Here is a 23,493-nt window from a genome sequence, read left to right as displayed (position 1 = left end):
TTTTACTACTAATGAATGGGTCGAATCTACCAAAACTTCGATCAGATAATACACTTCGATTTATATTCCTATTCTCTAAAGTTTTAAAAATTCACACAGCCAAAGCAGCATATTAGGATAAACCTTTCTTCTTCTCTCTCTTCCTCCCCGTTCTTTTCAGTTTATCTCAGTCTTTTCCGTTCTGCCTTTGCCTCCTCCTACACCTGCAACTCTACTAACACTCTCCGTAACCCTCCACAGCCAAAGCCATATGTGAAGGAGAGCATTCACTACCTCCAACTGCCTACCAACTCCTCTCCCTTTTTCCCCGTCCTTCCTGTTTCCTCCCCTGTCTCCCTCTTCTCTCTTCCCTTTTTCAGATGCCTTCCCTGCCTCCCTCTTTTCTCCCCGCCTTTAATAACCCTATTCTCCGAACCCTCTACAGTCGACGTAACATGTCAGGGGCCGCTTCTGTTACCCGCGTGCGAGATCAACTTGTTGGGCTGCGTCCTGGAACTTGACATACTTTGTGGAGGCCTCACCGAAGCCCTGCTGACAACGATCAAGGAAATTTTGACAGAGTGCGTCGCAGAGTTGGAACTTGAGGTGAACTTGGACCTTCTCGCTAACATTACCGGTAATGTCACTCTCCCTTACGCTGATTATCATTCTGTTACACGTTTTACACTGATTTTCGCAATGTCACTCTTTCATCCTAGTTACCATAATGTCACTCATTTTAAGCTGATTTTCATATTGTCACTGTTTTAAGCTGATTTTCATATTGTCACTGTTTTAAGCTGATTTTCATATTGTCACTGTTTTAAGCCGATTTTCTCACTGTCACTGTCTTACGCTGATTTTCATATTGTTCCTGTTTTACGCTCATTTTGATATAGTCACTCTGTGTTACGTTGATTTTCTTACTCTGTTTCATCCTGTCTCTCATACCACAGCTTTATGTTATGTGATTACATTAATCTGGCTCTCATGCCCATTCTTCATGTTATGTGATTACTCTGGCTCCCATAACCTAGCTTTATGCTGTGTGATTCTGTTTTACACTGGATCTCATACCTTAACTTAATGCTATGTGATTCTATTTTACTCTGGCTCTCATACCCTAGCTTTATATTACGCGATTCTGTTTTTCTCTGACTCTCATATCGTCGATTTAAGCAATTTTGTTTTACGTTGGCGCCAATACAGTACCTTTATTTCTTGCGATTCTGTTTTACTCTGGTTTATATTATTTTGGTGGCAGTACTATGATTTGATTCTATTCTCACTACATGTTACTCATTCCAGGTTGGTGGTGCCGGAAAGCAAGAGAAAGCAACCTCAGTCACTCTCATTCTGTTTCTCAGCTGCATTATTTAATGGTCTACGTAAAGCTATCTTAAAATTACTTCACACTCATCCTCCTCTTATTCACGATTTACCCCAGATGCTTCAATTCTTGCTCTGACAGAAGACTGGCAGAGTCGTTTTCCCCTGAGCCACTTTATTTCAATTTACTTTATAACAAACACGCTTCTCACACTCCTGGATGGTCACACCTCTATTCATAATTCTTTTTCATCACTATGCTTCCTCCTTCGTCTAGATCTCATCGTTTCTCTCATTAACTCCACTTCTAAACCGTATTTTTTTTTTTTTTTGTGCGAGAAAGAAGGAACCAAAGGCCATGAGCCCGCAGTTAACAGTTCCTTCCAAGAGAAAAACAAAATACAATAGAGAGCCAAATTCAAGATCCGATCATTTTGAGATGCCTGGACACACTGCGTTTGAAAGACTGGAGATCATAGGCAGCAGGGAATACAGAGAGAGGGAGACAGTTCCAGAGCTGACCTGTTGCATAAATGATAGACTGGGAGTAACAGTTAACTCTTGCATTAGAGAGTTGGACAGAAAAGGGATGAGAGTTTGCTGCCAGACGGTGCTACGCGCCCGTCGTAGAGGTGGAGGAATGCAAGCAGACAGTTCAGAGAAGCAGTGATCATTAACGTAGCGATAGAAAAGAGATAAAGATGCAACAGTGCGGCGAAGAGACAGAGGTTGAAGGGAGTCAGTAAGAGGAGGAGAGTTAATGAGACGAAAAGCCTTTGACTCCACCCTATTGAGAAGACCTGTATGTGGGGAGCCTCCCCACATATGAGAGTTGTACTCCACACAGGGGCGGATAAAACCCCTGTATAGAGTCAACATTTGTGCAGGGGTAAAGAAAGAGCGGAGTCGGCTTAGCACACCCAATCTCTTGGAAGCAGATTTTACAAGAGATGTAATATGATCTTTCCAAGATAAGTCCCGAGTAAATGAAACCCCAAGCATGTTCAAGGATGATGCAGGATTAAGCTGAATATTATTAAACATTAGTGGGTATTCCTGCGGAAGATTTTGTCGGGTTGATAGGTGTAAGAACTGAGTCTTAGATGCATTAAAAACAACCATATTATTTTTACCCCAGTCAGAGATACGAGCCAAGTCAGACATTAGGTGTGCCATAGCCTCATCCCTTGTTTGTTGAAGTAACTGCTGAGATGGGCGTTGCGGGAACCGAATGGAAAGGTGAAGGGTGGAGTCATCAGCATAAAAGTGGATAGGGTTAGATGTACAGTTTAGAAGATCATTGATGAATAAAAGGAAGAGAGTTGGTGATAGGATAGAGCCCTGAGGAACACCACTGTTGATAGATCTAGGAGAAGAACGATGGCCGTCTACAACAGCGACTATAGAACGACCAGAAAGGAAGCTAGCGATGAAGGCGCAGATAGAAGGATAGAAACCGTAAGAGGGCAGTTTGGAAATTAAAGATTTATGCCAGACTCGATCGAAAGCCTTTGAAATGTCAAGTGCAATGGCAAAGCTTTCGCCAAAGTCCCGAAAGGAGGATGACCAGGAGTCTGAAAGGTAGGTGAGAAGATCGCCAGTGGAGCATCCCTGATGGAACCCATACTGACGATCGGAAAGATGGTTGTGATAGGAAAGATGCCTTAAAATTTTTCTATTGAGAATTGACTCGAAAACTTTTGAAATACAGGACGTCAAAGCAATTGGACGATAGTTGGAGAGTTGTGAGTGGTCACCCTTCTTTGGGACTGGCTGAATGAGAGCAAACTTCCAGCAAGAAGGAAAGGTACAAGTTGACAAAGGGGAAAGAGTTTGCCTAGGCAGGGTGCAAGCACTGAAGCACAGTTCTTGAGAACAACAGGATGGACCCCATCCAGCCCATATGCCTTGTTAGTACTGAGGCCAATGATGGCGGAAAATACATCAACTGAAGAAATTTTAATGTCAGCCATGAGGAAGTCAGAGGGGAGTAGTGATGGAGGAACAGCACCGGAATCGTCTAAGGTGGAATTGGAGGAGAAAGTCTGTGCAAAGAGATCTGCTTTATCAGTAGAAGAAATAGCTACAGAACCATCAGAGTAGAAAAGAGGAGGCAAGGATGATGAGGTATAGTTGTTAGAAAGATTTTTGGCAAGATGCCAGAAGGAGCGGGAAGAATTCGAGTTGGAGAGTTGAGAGCATTTAGTATGGATGAAATTATTTTTAGCAGAGCGAAGAACAGATTTAGCACGATTCCAGGCAGAAACGTAAAGATGATATGATTCAGGGGTGGGTTGGCTCCAGTACCTTTTGTAGGCCCTCTCCTTGTTGCGGACAGCATTAGAACAAGCGTGATTAAACCAAGGGTTTCTTGCGTTAGTCAAAGGGTATGAGAAAGGAATGTATGCTTCCATGCCCGAGAGAATAACCTCCGTAATGCGCAAGGCACACTCAGATGGCTCCCGGCCATGGAAGCAATAATCATTCCAGGGAAAATCAAAGTAGTACTGCCTAAGGGCCTCCCAGTCCACGGCTCCAAAATGCCACAGACGACGTTTCCCTGGAGGGTCCACAGGCCGCACCAGAGTGATAGAACAGGTTAAGGTAATAAGGTTGTGATCGGAAGAGCCCAACGGAGAGAAAATATTAACAGTAAGCAGAAGGATTAGTTGTGAGGAAGAGGTCAAGTATGTTGGAGCTCTCTTCAAGGCGGTCAGGGATGCGGGTAGGGTGCTGTACGAGCTGCTCTAGGTCATTAAGGATAGAAAAGATGTAGGCTTGTTCACCAGGTGGATCCGTGAAAGGAGAGGAGAGCCAAAGGTGGTGGTGAACATTGAAATCTCCTAGAATGGAGATTTCAGAAAAAGGAGAAATGGATAGAATGTGTTCCATCGTAGAAGTAAGATAGTCGAAGAATTTTTCATAGTCAGTAGAATTAGGGGATGAGTAAGCAGCACAGATATATTTAGTCAGAGAATGACAGGAAAGCCGAAGCCAGAGTGTAGAGAATTCAGAAAAATCGAGTTCAGGAACACGAGAACAAGATAAGTCGTTGCATATATAGACACAACAGCCACCTTTGGCTTTGAAATGAGTATAGAGAAAGTAGGAGGATACAGAAAAGGGTTTGCTGTCAGTTGCCTGAGACAGCTGAGTCTCCGTTAGAAAAAGAAGGTGAGGTTTAGAGGAGGAGAGGTGGTGCTCAACAGAGCGAAAGTTAGAGGAAAGGCCGCGAATGTTGCAGAAATGAATCAGTCTCCCACCACACCTTCTCTCTACTGGCTATATCTGGTAAATTACCAATATGCTGGGAATCGAACCAGGGACTCTCAGATGAGAGCCAGGCAGCATACCACTACACCACGACCAGGTAAAAGTTAACTCACGTTGTCACAATCTTGTAACCAACGTCCCTCCGCCCCCACTGTGGGCATCAAGAGGATGAGTTAACCCCCTGGCACTCGGGCAAGTAGATGCTTTTAATCTATCCCAAACACTTACGGCAAGTCAGAATGAAGGGGGAAACCCTTCATTCTGACTTGCCTGTTGGGATAGGGATAGATTAAAAGCATCTACTTGCCCCGAGTGCCAGGTGTTAACTCATCCTCTTGATGCCCACAGTGGGGAGGACGTTGGTTACAAGATTGTGACAACGTGAGTTAACTTTTACCTGGTCGTGGTGTAGTGGTATGCTGCCTGGCTCTCATCTGAGAGTCCCTGGTTCGATTCCCAGCATATTGGTAATTTACCAGATGATTTTTCCTGTGTACAGTACAGGTTTCCCCCTTCATTCTGACTTGCCGTAAGTGTTTGGGATAGATTAAAAGCATCTACTTGCCCGAGTGCCAGGGGGTTAACTCATCCTCTTGATGCCCACAGTGGGGGCGGAGGGACGTTGGTTACAAGATTGTGACAACGTGAGTTAACTTTTACCTGGTCGTGGTGTAGTGGTATGCTGCCTGGCTCTCATCTGAGAGTCCCTGGTTCGATTCCCAGCATATTGGTAATTTACCAGATGATTTTTCCTGTGTACAGTACAGGTTTCCCCCTTCATACTGGCTATATCATACGGTAGCCTGGTCTGCCCATTCCACTACACTACGTCTACTTTAACACGTATTTGGTCTTTCAAGCTCTTTCAATGTCCTCTTTCACTCTGGTATGTCATCTAATTCCACATACAGACCTGGAACACTTCATCACCAGCATTTCCACCCTTTCTCGGTCACTAGTATTCAAAGATCGATCGCTGCTTGCATCAATACAGGACCGTCAGGGTCACTTTGCTTTCCTACGTCCCCATGCTTCCCATTGCCCTAATATGCCTCTTCTCCTATCCTACGACTTACTTCAGGTCCCTTAGCTCTGTCTGGTGCTTTGATCACTGTTAAATTCCTAAAACACTATATTTGCTCCTATTCTTTCGTGATCAAGCTTCATAGAGTTCTTCTCCATCTACTTGTTAACTGTCATCACCTCGGCTTTTCTTGTATTCGCTAAACATCTTCCCATTAATATGAAGACTTATATTCAGTTTATTCAACCAAACTGGATTCATCAAGTAGTTCGGTGTGGCGAAAATGTTTAATCTACAGGCAAATTTGTTTTTATTTGTGCTGTGGTAAATATTTTTAATCTTCTGGTTGATTTGTTTTTATTTCTGGGATGTATAGTTCAGATAAGTATAAGGCGATAATGATGTCGATGACGAAGATATTACATTGATTCCTAAAGAACTAGAGTGAGAAAGATTTATTCTCTCTCAGTCGCATCCCCATCCAGCATTACTCCAAACGGCTCACCTGGCTTGCCCTGCCCTGCCTTCTTCTTAATTATGCTTCTCTTCCATACCTTCCTCATCATTACCCTGCCTTGCATTCCTCTTCATTGCCCTGCCTTGCATTCCTCTTCATTACCCTGCACTGGGCTGGATTGCCTATGTCCTTTCAAACATCAGGCAGGTTCTCTAATCACTTGACCTAATCGACCCTCTCCCCTTCCTCTACCACAGTCGACACATCACCTGAGGTGAACTTGGATGTCTTGGTAGAAATCTTCGGCCTTGAAACCCTCCCGGAGGTCATCGCGTGTCTGCTGTCGAAGCTGAAGATACTAGGCTTTGTGAGTACGACAGATAGATATAGAAAAAATGATGGAGAGAGAGAGAGAGAGAGAGAGAGAGAGAGAATTATCTGATATTTCTTTATTTTACAGTAACAAAAATATGTATTAACATACGAAGCTTATTTTCACGATCATTATCACTCTCTTGTTGAAATTTTACTTTGTGTTACATCGTAGTTGTTCTAAACTGAAAAAAAAAAAAATCCATAAACTCTCTAACTTATCTCTCACCGGAAAAAAAAAATAAAAAAAAAAAGATGCATAACGCCTGTAACTTCCCTCTCTCTCTCTCTCTCTCTCTCTCTCCATCTTTAACCTAAAAAAAATATCTATAACCCCAATAACTCATATCTCTCTAACCTGAAAAAAGATTAAAAAAGAACTATAACTTCTCTCTAACATCAAAATAAGATCAATAACCTCTCTCTCTCTCTCTCCGTCTCTCTCTCTTTCTCTCTCTCTCTCTTTATCCTGAAAAAAAATCCATAACTCCTATAACTCACTCTGTCCATCCATCTCTCTCCCCCACAGCTCACCGACTTCATCTTCTGCTTGCTTAGACTAATTTTTGGAATTCTTGGATAACATGGAACCCGCTGAACCGACTTGAACCAACGTGAACCGGAATCAGGACCAATCTCCATTCTGTGTGCATGTGCCTGTGTCAGTGTGTTCGCGCGCGCACGAGTGTGTAAGTGAATAAATCCAAAGCAGCATCTTACATTGTTTTTATTACCTGACTAACATTCAGATCAAATATATATTTTACCCAGTTCTGAATAATGGTAATTTAAGTGATAAAAAGTATCACATAAATTCATTTCCACTAGAACTATGAGGAAAGGTAATGTATAAATATAAATAATTCCCTTTTCAACATAACCCTTAATGGTACTTCTTCAAGGGAACACTGCTTTGTCTTGGTGCTGAAGCCTGTGCATTCCAGTCATCAAAGGAACTATACTAATCAGGTGCAACCACACTGGAAAGTTTCTTTACTAGAGATCACATGAAAAGTGTTCCTCTGACACTAAGTGCCTGAACTGGACATACGAGGCACCAACTCAAATATTTTTCTAGTAGTTCACTATCTTGCTGTCAACCAGGTTCTTTTCACTAGATAGGGAAGGACTTGAGAAACGTTCGTATAACCAGTTGGCGAAGTTGCCCGGCTATATCGATGCCACCACATGAAGGCTTCCCTCACCAGCACCAGTTTCTTTCTTAACCACAAAGACGAGTTCCGTCTAACCATGGTCCTTAATCTTCAGCAGCGATGCAGCAGATGACTTTGGCGTAGTCAGCGCTGATCCGGAGCAAGAGTTGTCAAGAATATACGAATTTTTACAATCTAGGCGCCTTTGCAAACGGTCCGGTCGTCTCTCCTGTTTTTCTCTCCATGGACTTTGAAAACCAGTGTGGTGAGTCCGCAGCAACTGACAATGACGACACTACACGATCACATAGAATATCATCAGTGTCGGCTGCTGCGGGTTTACCACACTGAGGCGAATGAAATCACTGTACAGCAAACGTACGAGTGTTCGGAGAGACATGGAAAAAAAAAACGATAGATGTCCCGTGGAACAACAGAAAATGAACCCTTCTTTACAATGCCGTGGAATAAGAAAAAAAAAATCTTTACAATGGATCAGACGAAAGTAGGAGATACAAGCATTCGAAAACTGTAATTTTTCATACATGGAAAAAACTACCAAAGAGTAAAAACATAAGAGTTCTTCTTTACACGGAAAACAAAACACAACAATGCAAAACTGAAGATCCACTTATTCTGAGATGTGACGGGGGTCACAAAGGAAAATACAGGCTGAAGAAGGCAGTTCCGGAGCTGATCTGCTGCATACATGAATGACTAAGACTATCGGTTAACTCCTGCTTAAACAGCTGGACCGAGAAAGGGTGAGAGTGTGCTGCCAGAAATGTTCTGCGCACCTGCCAAAATGGACGAGGGGTGCAAGTAGACTTTTCAGAAAACATCAAAACAGCGATGATGCAGAGATAAAGATACAACACTGCAGAGAAGAGGGATAGGTTGAAGGGAGTCAGTGAGAGAGGACGTTAAGAGAAGATAAGCCTTTGAATCCACCTTGTTTACAAGAACTGTATAACGGGATACTACTTGACCTCTTCATTACAACTAATCTTTCAGCTTACACTGTTAATCTTTTTCCTGCGTTGGGCTCCTCTGATCACAACCTTGTCACCTTAATCTGTCCTATCGCACCAGTACGAGCTATGGACCCTCCAAAGAAATGTCGTCTGTGGCACTTTGGAGCTGCAGATTGGGAGGCACTTAGGCAGTACTTCTTTGACTTTCTCTAGAATGATTATTGCTTCCATGGGCGGGAGCCATCTGAGTGTGCCTTGCTCATTACGGAGGTTATTCCCTCAGGCATGGAAGCATACATTCCTTTCTCATATCCTGTGACTGCTGAACGAAATCCTTTGTTTAATCATGCTTGTTCTAATGCTGTCCGCAACAAGGGGAGGGCCTATGAAAGGTACGGGAGACAACCCACCCCTGAATCACATCTTTTATACGTTTCTGCCCAGAATCGTGCTAAGTCTGTTCTTCGCTCTGCTAAAAACAATTTCATCCGTACTAAATGCTCTCAACTCTCCAACTCGAATTCTTCCCGCAACTTCTGGCACCTTGCCAAAAACCTTTCTAACAACTTTATCTCATCATCCTTCCCTTCTCTTTTCTACTCTGATGGCTCTATAGTTATTTCTTTTACGGATAAAGCAGATCTCTTCACTGAGACTTTCTCCTCCAATTCCACCTTAGACGATTCCGGTACTGTTCCTCCATCACTTCCACCCTCTGACTTCCTAATGACTGAAATTAAAATTTCTTCAGCTGATGTATTTTCTACCATCACAGGCCTCAATACTAATAAGGCATTTGGGCCTGATGGAGTCCCTCCTGTTGTTCTCAAGAACTATGCCTCTGTGCTTACACCCTGAATAGGCAAACTCTTTTGCCTTTGTCTATTAACTTGTACCTTTCCTTCTTGCTGGAAGTTTGCTTTCATTCTGCCAGTTCCAAAGAAGGGTGACCATTCCCAACCCTCTAACTATCGTCCAATTGCTTTAACATCCTGTATCTCAAAAGTTTTCATAACAGAAAAGTTTTAAAGCATTTTTCCTATCACAATCTTCTTTCTGATCGTCAGTATGGATTCCGTCAGAGAAGCTCCACTGGCAATCTTCTCACCAACCCTTCAAACTCCTGGTCATCCTCCTTTCGAGACTTTGGCGAAAGCTTTGCCACTGCACTTGACATCTCAAAGGCATTCGATCGACTCTGCAATAAATCTTTAATTTCCAAACTGCCCTCTTACGGTTTCTATCCTTCTATCTGTGCCTTCATCTCTAGCTTCCTTTCTATTCGTTCTATAGCCGCTGTTGTAGACGGCCATCGTTCTTCTCCTAGATCTATCAACAGTGGTGTTCCTCAGGGCTCTGTCCTATTACCAACTTGCTTCCTTTTTTCATCAATGCCCGTCTAAGCTGTACATCTAACCCTATCCACTCATACGCTGATGACTCCACCCTTCACCTTTCCATTTGGTTCCCGCAACGTCCATCTCAGCAGTTACTTCAACAAACAAGGGATGAGGCTATGGCACACCTAATGTCTGACTTGGTTCGTGTCTCTGACTGGGGTAAGAATAATCTGGTTGTTTTTAATGCATCAAAGACTCAGCTTTTACACCTATCAACCCAATAAAATCTTCCACAGGTATACCCACTAATGATTAATAATATTCAGCTTAATCTTCAATCATCCTTGGATATGCTTGGGGTTTCATTTACTTGGGATATATCTTGGAAAGATCATATTACGTCTCTTGTAAAATCTGCTTCCAAGAGATTAGGTGTGCTAAGCCGACTCCGTTCCTTCTTTGCCCCTGCTCAATTGTTGACTCTATATAGGGGTTTTATCCACCCCTATGTGGAGTATAACTCTCATGTGTGGGGAGACTCCCCACATACAGCTCTTCTCAATAGGGTGGAGTCAAAGGCTTTTCGTCTCATTAACTCTTCTCCTCTTACTGACTCCCTTCAACCACTGTCTCTTCGTCGCACTGTTGCATCTTCATATCTTTTCTATCGCTGCTTCAATGGTCACTGCTCCGCTGAGCTGTCTGCATGCATTCCTCCACCTCTTTGACGGGCGCGTAGCACCCGTCTAGTAGCAAACACTCATCCTTTTTATGTCCAACTCTCCAATGCATGAGTTAACCTTTACTCCCAGTCCTTCATTTATGCAACAGGTCAACTCTGGAACTGTCTCCCTCTGTCTGTATTTCCTGTTTCCTATGATCTCCAGTCTTTCAAACGCAGTTTGTCCAGGCATTTCGAAATGATCGGATCTTGAATTTGGGTCTCTCTTGTATTTTGTTTTCTGGAAGGAACAATAATTGCGGGCTCGCCCCCTTTGTTTCCTTCTTCCTCGCACTGAAAAAAAAAAAAAAAAAAAAAGATCAGAAACATGCTACATGTACAACACACACGGGCGAATAAGACCCCTATACAAAGTCAACAGTCGTCTAATGTAACAAAAACACGGAGTCGGCTTAATGCACTTAATCTCTTGGAAGGAGATTTTGCACGGGTGATAGTATAATCTTTCCATGATTCGTAGAGAAAGAAAACCCAAGGATATTAAGAGACAATGAAGGACTAAGCTGTGGTTTGTTAAGCATTATTGGATATATATATATATATATATATATATATATATATATATATTCAGTATATGTATATTCAGGTGTATACTGAACATATATACATATACATATACTGAATATATATATATATATATATATATATATATATATATATATATATATATATATATATATATATATATATATATATATATATATATATATATATAATCAGAAATGATAATCAGGTCAGAAAGTAGTCAGCCACAGCTTCATCATATCATTACTTAAAAAACTGAAGAAACGGACACCGAAACAAGCATTCAGGACTGTGAAGGATAGACTCATCGGAGTGAGAGTGGATGGGGATTAAAGTGCAGATCAAAAAATCACTGATAAATAGAAGGGAGACTGCTGGTGACAGGACAGAGCACTGAGGAACACCACTATCGATAGTTTTAGAAGACGAATAAAGGCAGTCTACAAAAGCGGCTACAGAAGACCACAAAGGAAGGTTGAGATGAAGGCACAGACAGGAAAGAAACCATAAATGCGCGCTTTGGAAATCATCATTTCTTGCCAAACTCGGTCGATAGCTTTGACTATAACACGTGCAATGACAAACGATTCGCCACTGTCCCGAAAGGAGGATGGCCAAAAATCATAAGGCAAGGTGTACATCACCAGTGAAGCGTCCCTAGAAGAAAAAAGTGCATGAGAGGAGAATGCTTCATAATCTTCTAGTTAAACATACCCTGAAACACTTTACAAAAACAACATACTGAGGCAATTGGGCGATACTGAGAGAGTTACGAACGACCACTCCTTTTCGGAAGAGGCTGAATGAAAGCAAACTTCCAGCAAGAAGGTACGGCACAATATGACTGACATAGGCAAAAGAGTTTACCTAGCCAGGGTGTCAACACACACATATCTTATATATATATATATATATATATATATATATTACTCCCATGAACAGCATTTAATATATATTCATCATTAATTCCTTCACTAATAAATATCAACTGAGTTGAATGAAATCGCCTGGTCGTCGCAATAACACAAAACAAAAATGGTCACTGGACTAAAGAGGTGATAACTTTTGTTCCATCAACGTTTCTATGCAGCTTTTACATTTATGGATTTATTGTATACAGCCATCTTCTTGGATTCGCAGTTCTTCATTTAACTCCAAATTTCACTCATAAATATCCCTGCCATCAGCCAATTCATGTCTATTTTCTATGTAACCAGACCCTCCATCCAAATACGCTGCTGCCATATTCATCAATAACATTTCCACTACTTATGGCTTCTCGTACATATTCTATAGCACAGCATCACACCCGTATGTTAACGTCAGCACTGATACACCCTCAGACAGTCCTCTTTTGTAAAATCTATTATAATTTTCTGGTCACAATTCGTGGTTTTCATGGCAACTACCACTTTTATTTTCTGCTTCTTAACAAACTTTATTTGTGCTTCCCTCTTTGATTACTCTTATTTTTCTGTCACGGGGCAAATGTAGTTAAAATGTTCAAGGTCTTTGTATAGTGACCTGTACATTATTATCATTGTCATTATTATTATTATTATTATTATTATTATTATTATTTTTATTATTATTATTAGTATTAGTATTAGTATTATTTTAATCATCATCATTATTATTATTAAAGTTTTCGTGACAACAAACACGTTAGAACTGACTTTCATACTTCTATATTAATATCGGATTACCAGTTATTATATCATTATCTACTTCAAAAATAATTTAAACAGCATTTACAGAATTAATTCATCCTTACTACAGATGCTATTAACAAGACGAAGTAACGAGCTGGTATTATAGGTGTGTGTGTGTGGAGGGGGGGGTGTCTATGGGTGGGTGGGTGGGTGCATGGGTGAGAGAGAGAGAGAGAGAGAGAGAGAGAGAGAGACAGACAGACAGACAGACAGACAGACAGACAGAGACAGAGATAGAGAGAGAGAGAGAGAGGAGGGGGGTGGGCGTGTTCAGGTGCTCACAACGTAAGCTCATTGGTGCTATAACACCTGTGTGGGACTTACCTGTCTCCACCTCCTTAATCCCTCTCATACGTCCTTCCTTCCCTTCCTCTTCTCCCTTTTTTTCCACTGCCTCCCTAGCTTTCTCTTCCCTCCTTTACTCTCACTCTTCCTTTCTTCCCTCCCTTCCTCCCAAATCTCTCCCCTTTCCTTTCCTACTTCCTTCTTCCTCCCCCTTCTCTCTCTCCTACCTTCCCGAAGTCTCATGCCTCTCCTGCTCTCCTGCTCCTGTTTTCTTGGTTCTCACTTTCTCCTCACTCTCTCAGTCACACACATCTAACCACCCACCCAATCCAACACAAAACATTTGTCATCTCACTTTCTCTCTCGTCCACAGAGGGACACCATCAACTGCATGAAGACTGGATCCTTTTGTGCTAACAGCAATGGAGAAATTGGCCATAACGGGATGAAACCAACTTTGGAGAAAGGGGTACGAAGAATGACTATGTTTCACAATATAGCCGCCTTTGGAAACTAAATCATGGGACTTGAAACGTCCTCATTCTTGCTTGTGAAGCCAAGTTGGTTCTCCCTATCAGGGATGCGAGTGATGTAAACAAAGATATCACAGGTCTTAGTGAGGTCACAACACCTGGTGAGGCATTTGTAGAACTGTCTGATATTTATGTCTTGCGATACAAAGGAAAACATGAAAAGATGCAACATGGCTAATGATTTTTTATCAATAAACACTTAAATGGAAATAATGAAACAGACTTTAGTATTAAGTAAATGAAACTACAGGAGACTTAATAACATAAATGTTAAAAAATGGAAAAATATTATTCACCTGTTTCAAAATCTGCTTATAAGATCGAAGAGAGAGAAAAATTTTATTCAGATGAAAAGGAAACCCTGAAAAGAATAAGAACTGGCTTACGTTCGTGATGGGAGACATAACACTTAAGGTAGGCAAGAAAAAGGACTTGGGTTATCAGAATATTTAAAAGGCTCTGTTAATAAAATTTAAGGTGATTAACGCCTTTCTTCAATACAAGCAGTGTAGAAAGTGGATTTGGAATGAACCATATAGTGAAACGAAGAATGGCACAGAGTTGACCTTCACTGGCACAGCACACGCTTGTACAATGAAAAATATAACTGCACTGAACAGGGCACATGTAAGACGTAAACAAGAAGAAAGAGGGGTTACGTGGTACCGGATCTCACAAGAGAAGAGGCTTAATCCGATGTGAACGGTCATATCCTGTAGCGGTGAGAGAAGTAGTTTGTTAGCTCAGAGTAAATATTCGCAGTTGATGGATGAAGTAGACCACGACGAAGAGCAAAGGAATGAACACTTTATAAAAACAGGTACCGAACACCTGTACAAGTAGCAGGAAGGAAACTTCTAAAGAGCAACAGCAAAATTTCTGATAGTACAAAGGAATTCGTATAAAAGTGAGAACGTCATAGAACAAACAAGAGCTCACACAACAGCATCTGTACCGAAAAAATACCAACAAAAGAAAAACAAAGATGTCCAAAAGTACAGCATGAGCAGGATTGAATAAACTTCAAGGAATTGTGAAATTAAAAAAGAAGCAAGTGAAGGCTTGGCATTGGAAGAAAGCAGATGTCTCTTTTGAGAGATACTACTGGAAGAAAAAAAAATATGAATCAAAGGTGATATGAATATTTTTTTTTTCAAACTTAACTAGAGTAACACTGACTGAAGGGCCAGTTCAGGAGAGGGAAATAGTGTACACAGTAATTCCCAGCTATACAATTGAAGTAAACAGGGTCCTACGAGGAATGAATATGGACAAAGCGGAAGGTGAAGACGATCGAACCATGGATATTATTAGCCATACAGGTGCCTTTCCATTGAACGGTATTTGAAGACTTTCTTCGAGACTTTAAGTATATATATATATATATATGAGAAAATATAAATTAATTCTGTTATAGATGCCGACCAGCCAAATGAACAAAATGGACTGTCTCGTAGCTACGCGACAGTTGACCATAATAAAATATTTTAACCAAGGAACTAAAAAAACATTTAGACATGAAAAGGGAGTTTCCTGGTTAAGGGGAATAAGTAGGTAATATAAACAGGTCATGTCCCTGGCAGAGCAGACAACAGACGGACAACCAGGGCAACGGAGAGGCAGGCCCGAGATGTGCGAGAGGAAGAGCCAGACAAGGAGCAAAATGGAGATATGAAATGGGAAAATTTGCTGGTAATCGATGGACCAGAGAAACAGCTAAACTGTAGGACGGGATGGAAAATCATGAGAGGTCGTCGCCCTGCAGGGGACTGACTCAGGCTGCTAGTGTGTGTGTGTGTGTGTGTGTGTGTGTGTGTGTGTGTGTGTGTGTGTGTGTGTGTGTGTGTGTGTGTGTGTGTGTGTGTGTGTGTGTGTGTGTTTGTTTGTTTGTGTGTGTGTGTGTGTGTGTGTGTGTGTGTGTGTGTGCGGGCGGCCGAAGGCTTTAATGGTGTCTAATGTGTATCTAATCGTATCTAAGTGGGCGGCCACACTTGCTCCAAACATGTGATCGACAAGAGGAAACGAGGCTCAGGGGTCCGTCCAACGTTAAGACTCAGATACTGCAGCGGCTGTAACCCGGTGCGTCGCTTCGTCTTGTCAATCACATGTTTCCAACAAGTGTGGCCGCACCTAACACCAGCTTGTAGGCTTCTGCTCCGTGTACTTAAACATGTGTTCTTCCTTTCACACCCATACCGTAGGCAAATGCGTCACGCCACACCAGCAGATGCTTATTAACTTCATTACCTTAAGAAATACGTTCCTAAATTCACCAGCCTTACCTTACCATTCAGCCAATTACAGGAGTAATTGACAGCGTCGATGTCTTAATATGTCGGGAATTATTAGTAAGAAGAGCATATCTTAGAAAAAATGAGGTATAGATGAAAAACTAAGTGATAAGAGCGAGTTCATGTGTGTGGGAGGAGGAGGAGGAGCGAATGAAGGTCAAAGGATGGTGGAGTTGATATTGATCGGAAGACTCTGACTATAAGTAATAAATGATAATAATAATAATAATAATAATAATAATAATAATAATAATAACAAATAATAATGCACGTCATCATCACCATCACCGTATCATAGTAGTAGTAGTAGTTGTAGTAGTAGTAATAATAATAATAATAATAATAATAATAATAATTATTATTATTATGATACTACTACTCCTACTACTACTACAACTACTACTACTACTACTAATAATAATAATAATAACGAGGACAACTATAGTCGAGTGTCACAAATCCTCTAAAACACTCAGGTGTGGTTTTCCTCAGAATACTGTTCCTTCACGGAGTCTCTCTCCTATTCATTATGTATCAAAAAGTCATCTTTACATCCTTCCCTCTTTACATTTTGAAACAATAAACCTATGAACACATTAAACAGTAACTCCTCATAATTATACATGCCAGTAGTTTAAAACGTACCACATGAAGAAAAAACTGTATGCCACATAAGAAGTAAACAATTTCTTCAGAAATATTTGAATAAAAACATATGATAAGCAACAGTCAAAGTGAAACCACCTGTCACCTGTGTAATTATACTATTGTAATTAACTGCATCTATTACCTTATTACATACAGAGAACTCACACTCCAGTCACACTTACAGGAGTAGAATAAATAACGAAAATATTATGGTAGAAGTACTGATTGACGGATTAGGTGAGACGAGGTACGTTATTACGTTTTTCATCAGAATAGTCTTTATTTTTATACTTTAGCTGGAAAATCTGGCAGTAATGAGGTAAATGAATGCAAGATCTAATCCATGTCTCTCCTAAGATATATAAAATCGTCTGCAGATGCCTCTAACAAAACAAACAAAAATCCTTTATAAGACTATTAGGTCCTATCATTTAGTTTCCTAAACCTTCTGTGTGTGTGTGTGTGTGTGTGTGTGTGTGTGTGTGTGTGTGTGTGTGTTTAAATTCTGTTCTCCAAGTTTTTTTGGTACTAAGATAAAATAGTCTCGGAACAAAGTAAATCTTATCTGGTAACAGCAGATCGCCTGGCAAAGAGGTACCTCTGTCTCTCTGTCTGTATGTATGTCTGTCTGTCTGTCTCTGTCTTTATCTATCTGTCTGTCTGTCTGTCTGTCTCTGTCTTTATCTATCTGTCTGTCTGTCTGTCTGTCTGTCTGTCTGTCTCTCTCTCTCTCTCTCTCTCTCTCTCTCTCTCTCTCCGTCTCTGTCTCTGTCTCTGTCTGTCTGTCTCTGTCTCTCTCTCTCTATCTCTCTCTCTCTCTCTCTCTCTCTCTCTCTTTCTTTCCTTCCACTACCCATCTTCCCCTCCACTCTATCACCGTCTTTCCTCCTTTCCTCCATCCCAGTCTCTTCTCACTGTCCCTAATTATCTTCCTTCCTCTTTCAAGGTCCTTGCATGCTCTGCTCCCAATTTCCCACTCTCATTGTCTCTCTCTCTATTTCTCACCGCACCCCCTTAACTCGCTTCCTCCCTTCTCCGTCCCCTCTTTCCTCCTCTATCCTTTCTTCTTCCCTCCACCGCCCCAATTGTCCCCACCGTTACTTCTGTACATTTCCCCATCCATCTCCCCTTACATTCTCCTCGGTCTTACCTTCCTATCAAAGACGGAATCCACACCTCTCCATTTCATTTCACTCACCTTCCCTTCCACAGAAAAGAATCAGGTAACCTCATTCATAAAGTTAATTCAGATACAACCCATTTTATATGTGATACCACTTAACATTTCTTCACCTCTGGGCACTTCTTGTAGTGAAACAATGTAAAAATATCTTTCAAAACTGGCTACCCTTTCACTACTATTTAGTCTTTTTATTAAGTACGTCGTAAAACCATCTGATTTTCTTTACCAATGGGAAAAACTCTGCTACAGAATTGGCTAAAATCCTTTATAACTTACAGAAAACCGACAACTTTTTACATCTTAGAGCAAAATAAGTTACTACTGTTGTGCACATGTCGGGCATAAAATCTCGATGACACTTTGATAATCACTCACTCAAGATCTATAGCCATAGTTTTATTACCTTATTCCCTCTTGGTAATATTCAGAAAAATTCACCTGATGGACTGAAGCTAAACAGATTTCATTTCTTGTATAAACCTCTTTTTTTTTTTTTTTTTTTCGCTCAGTATCTTTTAACAGGAAAATAGCTTCATCGAAGAAATTAGAAAATATACCGAGAGTTTTTCGATCCTTGGTTCTCTTGGCATTATTTTTCTCTAACTTGGCCTAAAATTGTCATCTCTCCATCGTGAATGCTGATTTGCAATACGGGGTTAAAACTAGAATATGACGATAGTCAAAGAAAGGATGTAACGCCTAGGCTTTGTCTTATCCAACGACTGAGGTGCGTGAAATAAGCCGCAAAAACACGTAAATCTGGGCCAAATTAAGGTTAAAAGGAATATAAGCACGTAACTTTACTAATTCTCCACTCCTCGCTCACGCTTCCCTCAGTTTCCGTCTCCATTCCCACACTTACTCCCCACTCATCCCTCACGCTCCCTTCCCATGCCTGCCTTACCACTCCCCCACTCATTGCTGACTCATCTCTCACACTCCGTCCCCTTACCTGCCTTACCACTTCCACACTCATTCCCCACCCACGCCCATTCTTCCCCCCTTTACATTCATTCCCGACTCTCAAAGACATTCTTCACTCATCCCCCATTTTCCCTCCATCTACTTTCCTTCCCCACTCCCACACACACACTCCTCATTCATCGCCCACTCTCCCTCCACTTACCACTTCCCATCTCACTCCTCACACATCCTTAACTTTTCCTCCCCTTATTTGCTTTCATTAATTTCCCACTCACTCTCCACGCTCCCTCCCATCACCTACCTTCCCCACTAACACACTCTCTCTCTCTCCCCTACAGGCACCACAACCACAACCACCACCACCACCACCATGCAGATGGCCTTCTGGCCGGAGGAAGTCTGGCACAGAGTTTACTGCCCTGCAGCGGGTCCAACGTATTCATTGAAGCTGTTATTCCCAGGATTTGTTAGTGGCTGTGTTCTGGCTGCCGTCTGGATGTCACTCTCATACGCTGTCTCTCCTTTTAACATGCATACTCACTCACACATGCATTCGTACACCCGCTGGTAACAGATGGTATCAGATATAACACACACACACACACACACACACACACACACACACACACACACACACACACACTCCTACATCCCATCAGAAGGATTTATTATACTAATTGATTCACTTACACATATCATTCACAGAAGCGCTGAACCTAACGCAGCTGAACGACCTTTTATACTTTATACTCTCACTCCCTCAGTCTTAACTGACTCCATTACAGACGCCCGCACTCGCTGCACCCCATGCAGGTTCACTCATACTCCAAAGGATGCTTCATCTCACTCACTCATTTATTCAATACCAACTTATGGAGATTGGTGAAAGATAGTTTCGGAGACGTTCTAACTCACGTTCTTTCTCCTACTGTCAGAAACTTAGTTTATAGAAGTAACTTTATTTGCATTATTTTACTAGTAATTGGTGGGTCGAATCCACCAAAACTTGCATTACATAATACACTTAGATTTATATTCCTATGCTCTAAAGTCTAAACCATTCACACAGCTAAAGCAGCACATGAGGAAGAACCTTTCTTCCTCTCTCTCTCTGCCTCCCCGTTCTTTACCGTTTATCTCAGTCTTTTCCGTTCTTCCTCTGCCTCCTCCTTCACCTGCTCTTCTACTAGCAATCTCCTAAACCCTCCACAGCCAGTGCAATGTGCGATGTAGAGCATTCACTACCTCCAACTGTCTACCCAATCCTCTCCCTTTTTCCCCGTCCGTCCTGTTTCCTCCGCTGTCTCCCTCTTTCCTCCTCCCTCTTTCATACGCTTTCTCTGCGTCCCTCTTTTCTCCCTGCCTCTAAAATCCATATTCTCCCAACCTTCTACAGTCGGAGTAGTATGTCAGGGGCCGATTCTGTTACCCGGGTGCCAGCTCAACGTGTTAGGCTGCATCCTGGAACTTGACATACTCTGCGGATATCTCACCCAAGTCCTGCTAGACACACTAATCGGAACTTTGACAGACTGCGTTGCAGAGTTGAAACTGGAAGTGAACTTGAACCTTCTTGCTAACATTACCCTTAATGTTACTCGATTTTAGGCTGATTTTCATACTGTCACTCGTTTTACACTGATTTTCACAATGCAACCTCTCTTACTCTGATTTTCATATTGTCATTGCTTTAAGCTGATTTTCACACTGTAACTCTGTCTTTCTCTGATTTTCATATTGTTCCTGTTTTACGCTCATTTTGATATAGTCACTCTGTGTTACGTTGATTTTCATACTCTGTTTTACCCTGTCTCTCATACCACAGCTATTTGATATGTGATTATTTTAATCTGGCTCTCATACCCATTCTTTATGTTATGTCATTACTCTAGATCCCATACCTTAGCTTTCTGTTGTGTGATTTTGTTTTACACTGGCACTAATACCCTGATGTAATGCCTTGTGATTCTATTTTACTGTGGCTGTCATTCTCTAGGTTTATGTTATGCGAGTCTGTTTTTCTCTGACTCTTTTTTTTTTTTTTTTTACTCTGGCGGCAATACCATACATTCATTTTATGTGATTCTGTTTTACTCTGGTTTATATTATTTTGGTGGCAGTACTATGACTTTATTCTATTCTCACCACATGTTACTCATTCCAGGTTGGTGGTGCCGGAAAGCAGGAGGAAGCAACCTCAGTCACTCATTCTGTTTCTCAGCTGTGTTATTTAATGGTCTACGTAAAGCTATCTTAAAATTACTTCACTCTCATCCTCTTCTAATTCACGGTTTACCTCAGCTGCTTCATTTCTTGCCCTCACAGGTTACTGATAGAGTTGTTCTCCTCTAAGCCATTTCATTCCAATTTGCTATATACCATACACACTTCTCTCACTCGGTCACACCTCTAGTTAAAAATATTTTTCAACACTATCTTTCCTGCTCCGTCTAGACCTCAGCATTTCCCTCATTAACTCCACTTCTAAACTATATCCTGTCATCAATCTCCCACCGCACCTTCTCTCTATTGGCCATATCATAACATATCCTGATCTGCCCATTCCATTGCACTACGTCTACTTTAACACGTCCCTGGACTGTCAAACTCTATCAATGTCCTCTTTCACTCTGCTAAGTCATCTGTCTCCACATACAGACCTGCAGCACTTCATCAAAGCACTTGCACCCTTTTTCGGTCCCTAGTATTCAATGATCGATGCATGCATCAATACAGGACCGTCAGGGTCACTTTGCTTTCCTACTTCCCCATGCTTCACATTGCCCTAATATGCCTCTTCTCCTATCCTACGACTTGCATGAGGTCCCATAGTTCTGTCTGGTGCTTTGGGCACTTTTAAATTCCTGCAGTAATATATTTCCTCCTACATTTCAGCGATCAAGCTTATATAGCGTTCTACTCCATGTGTTTGTAAGATGTCATCACCTCGGCTTTTCTTGTATATATTCGATAAACGTCTTCCATTTAATATGAAGACTTATTTTCGGCTTTTTCTGGGAAACTGGATTCACCAAGTAGTTCAGTGTGGCGAATCTGTTTAATTTTCAGGCAAATTTGTTTTTATTTGTGATGCGGGAAATCTTTTTAATCTTCCTGCTAATTTGTTTTTATATGTTGTGTGGTAAATCTTTTAAGTCTTCTGGCTAATTTGTTTATATTTGTGGGATGTAGAGTTTAGATAATGACAAGACAACAACGATGTCGATGACAAAGCTATTACAATGATTCCTAAAGAACTAGAGTGAGAAAGATTTATTCTCTCTCAGTCAAATCCCCCTTCATCATTCCCCCACACTGCTCACCTGCCTTGCCCTGCCCTGCCTGCCCCTAAATTATGCTGCCATTCCCTGCCTTCCTTTACATTACCCTGCCATGCATTCCTCTTCATTACCCTGCCTTGCATTCCTCTTTATTACCCTGCCCTGCATTCCTCTTCATTACCCTGCCCTGCATTCCTCTTCATTACTCTGCCCTGCATTCCTCTTCATTACCCTGCCCTGCATTCCTCTTCATTACCCTGCCATGTCCTTCTCTGCCCTGCGTCCCTTCAAACATCAGGCAGGTTCTATAATCACTTGACCTAATCGACCCTCTCTCCTTCCTCTGCCACAGTCGGCACACCAGCTGAGGTGATCTTGGATATCTTGCTAGTAATCTTCGGCCTTGAAAGCATCGTGGCGGTCCTCCTGTGTCTGCTGTCGAAGCTTGGCTTTGTGAGTACGACAGAGATATATAGAAAAATTGATGGGGAGTGAGAGAGAGAGAGACAGAGAGAGAGAGACAGAGAGTGAGAGAGAGAGAGAGAGAGAGAGAGTTATTATCTGATACTTTTTATTTTATAGTAAAAACATATGTATTAAGATACGAAACTTACATCCACGATCATTATCACTCTTGTGGAAATTTTTCTTTAAGTGTTAAGCCGTGGTTGTTCCAAACTGAAAAAAAAAAATCCATAACCTCTATAACTTATTTCTAACGTGAAAAAAACATGTATAACGCCTGTGACCTCTCTCTCTCTCTCTCTCTCTCTCTCTCTCTCTCTCTCTCTCTCTCTCTCTCTCCACAGCTCCTCGAATTCATCTCATGCTTGCTTGGTGGAGTTCTTGTTATTCTTGGATAACATGGAACCCGTTGAACCGACCTGAACAAACGTGAACCTGAACCAGGACCAATCTCAATTCTGTGTGTGTGTGTGTGTGTGTGTGTGTGTGTGTGTGTGTGTGTGTGTGTGTGTGTGTGTGTGTGTGTGTGTGTGTGTGTGTGTGCACGTGCGCACGAGTGTGTAAGTGAATAAATCCAAAGCAGCATCTTACATTGTTTTTGTTACCTGACTATACACAGGTCATAATTATTTTTTACCCAGTTCTGAGTAATGGCAATTTAAGTGATAATAATAATAAATTCTTTTCCACTAAAACTCTGGAGAAAGGTAATGTATAGATACTGTATATATTTTTCCTTTTCAACATAACCTTTAATAGTAGTTCTTCAAGGGAACACTGCTTTGTCTTGGTGCTGAAGCCTGTGCATTCCAGTCATCAAAGGAACTATACTAATCAGGTGCAACCACACTGGAAAGTTTCTTTACGTGGGATCACATGAAAAGTGTTTCCCTGACACTAACTGCCTGAACTGGACATGTAAGGCACCAACTCAAACCTCTTTTAAGTAGTTTACCATCTTGCAGTCTACCAAGTTCTTTTCATAGGGTAGGGAAGGAGTTC

The 23,493-nt window shown here is 41.4% G+C and overlaps 1 long non-coding RNA gene across 1 annotated transcript; it reads left to right on the top strand.

Annotated features, from left to right (window-relative positions):
- The first annotated feature begins 499 nt into the window (after positions 1–499).
- LOC145415994 (uncharacterized) lies at positions 500–22,870 on the top strand. Its single transcript, XR_013900191.1, has 3 exons — positions 500–616; positions 22,379–22,479; positions 22,836–22,870. It is a non-coding gene; the product is annotated as an uncharacterized LOC145415994 (long non-coding RNA).
- Positions 22,871–23,493: the final 623 nt, after the last annotated feature.

The sequence above is a fragment of the Coenobita brevimanus genome, chromosome 104, assembly GCF_032717465.1.
Source record: "Coenobita brevimanus isolate Jiangsu-jjx chromosome 104, ASM3271746v2, whole genome shotgun sequence".
NCBI classification, from domain to species: Eukaryota; Metazoa; Arthropoda; class Malacostraca; order Decapoda; family Coenobitidae; genus Coenobita; species Coenobita brevimanus.
This window is presented reverse-complemented; position numbering and strand designations above follow the sequence as displayed.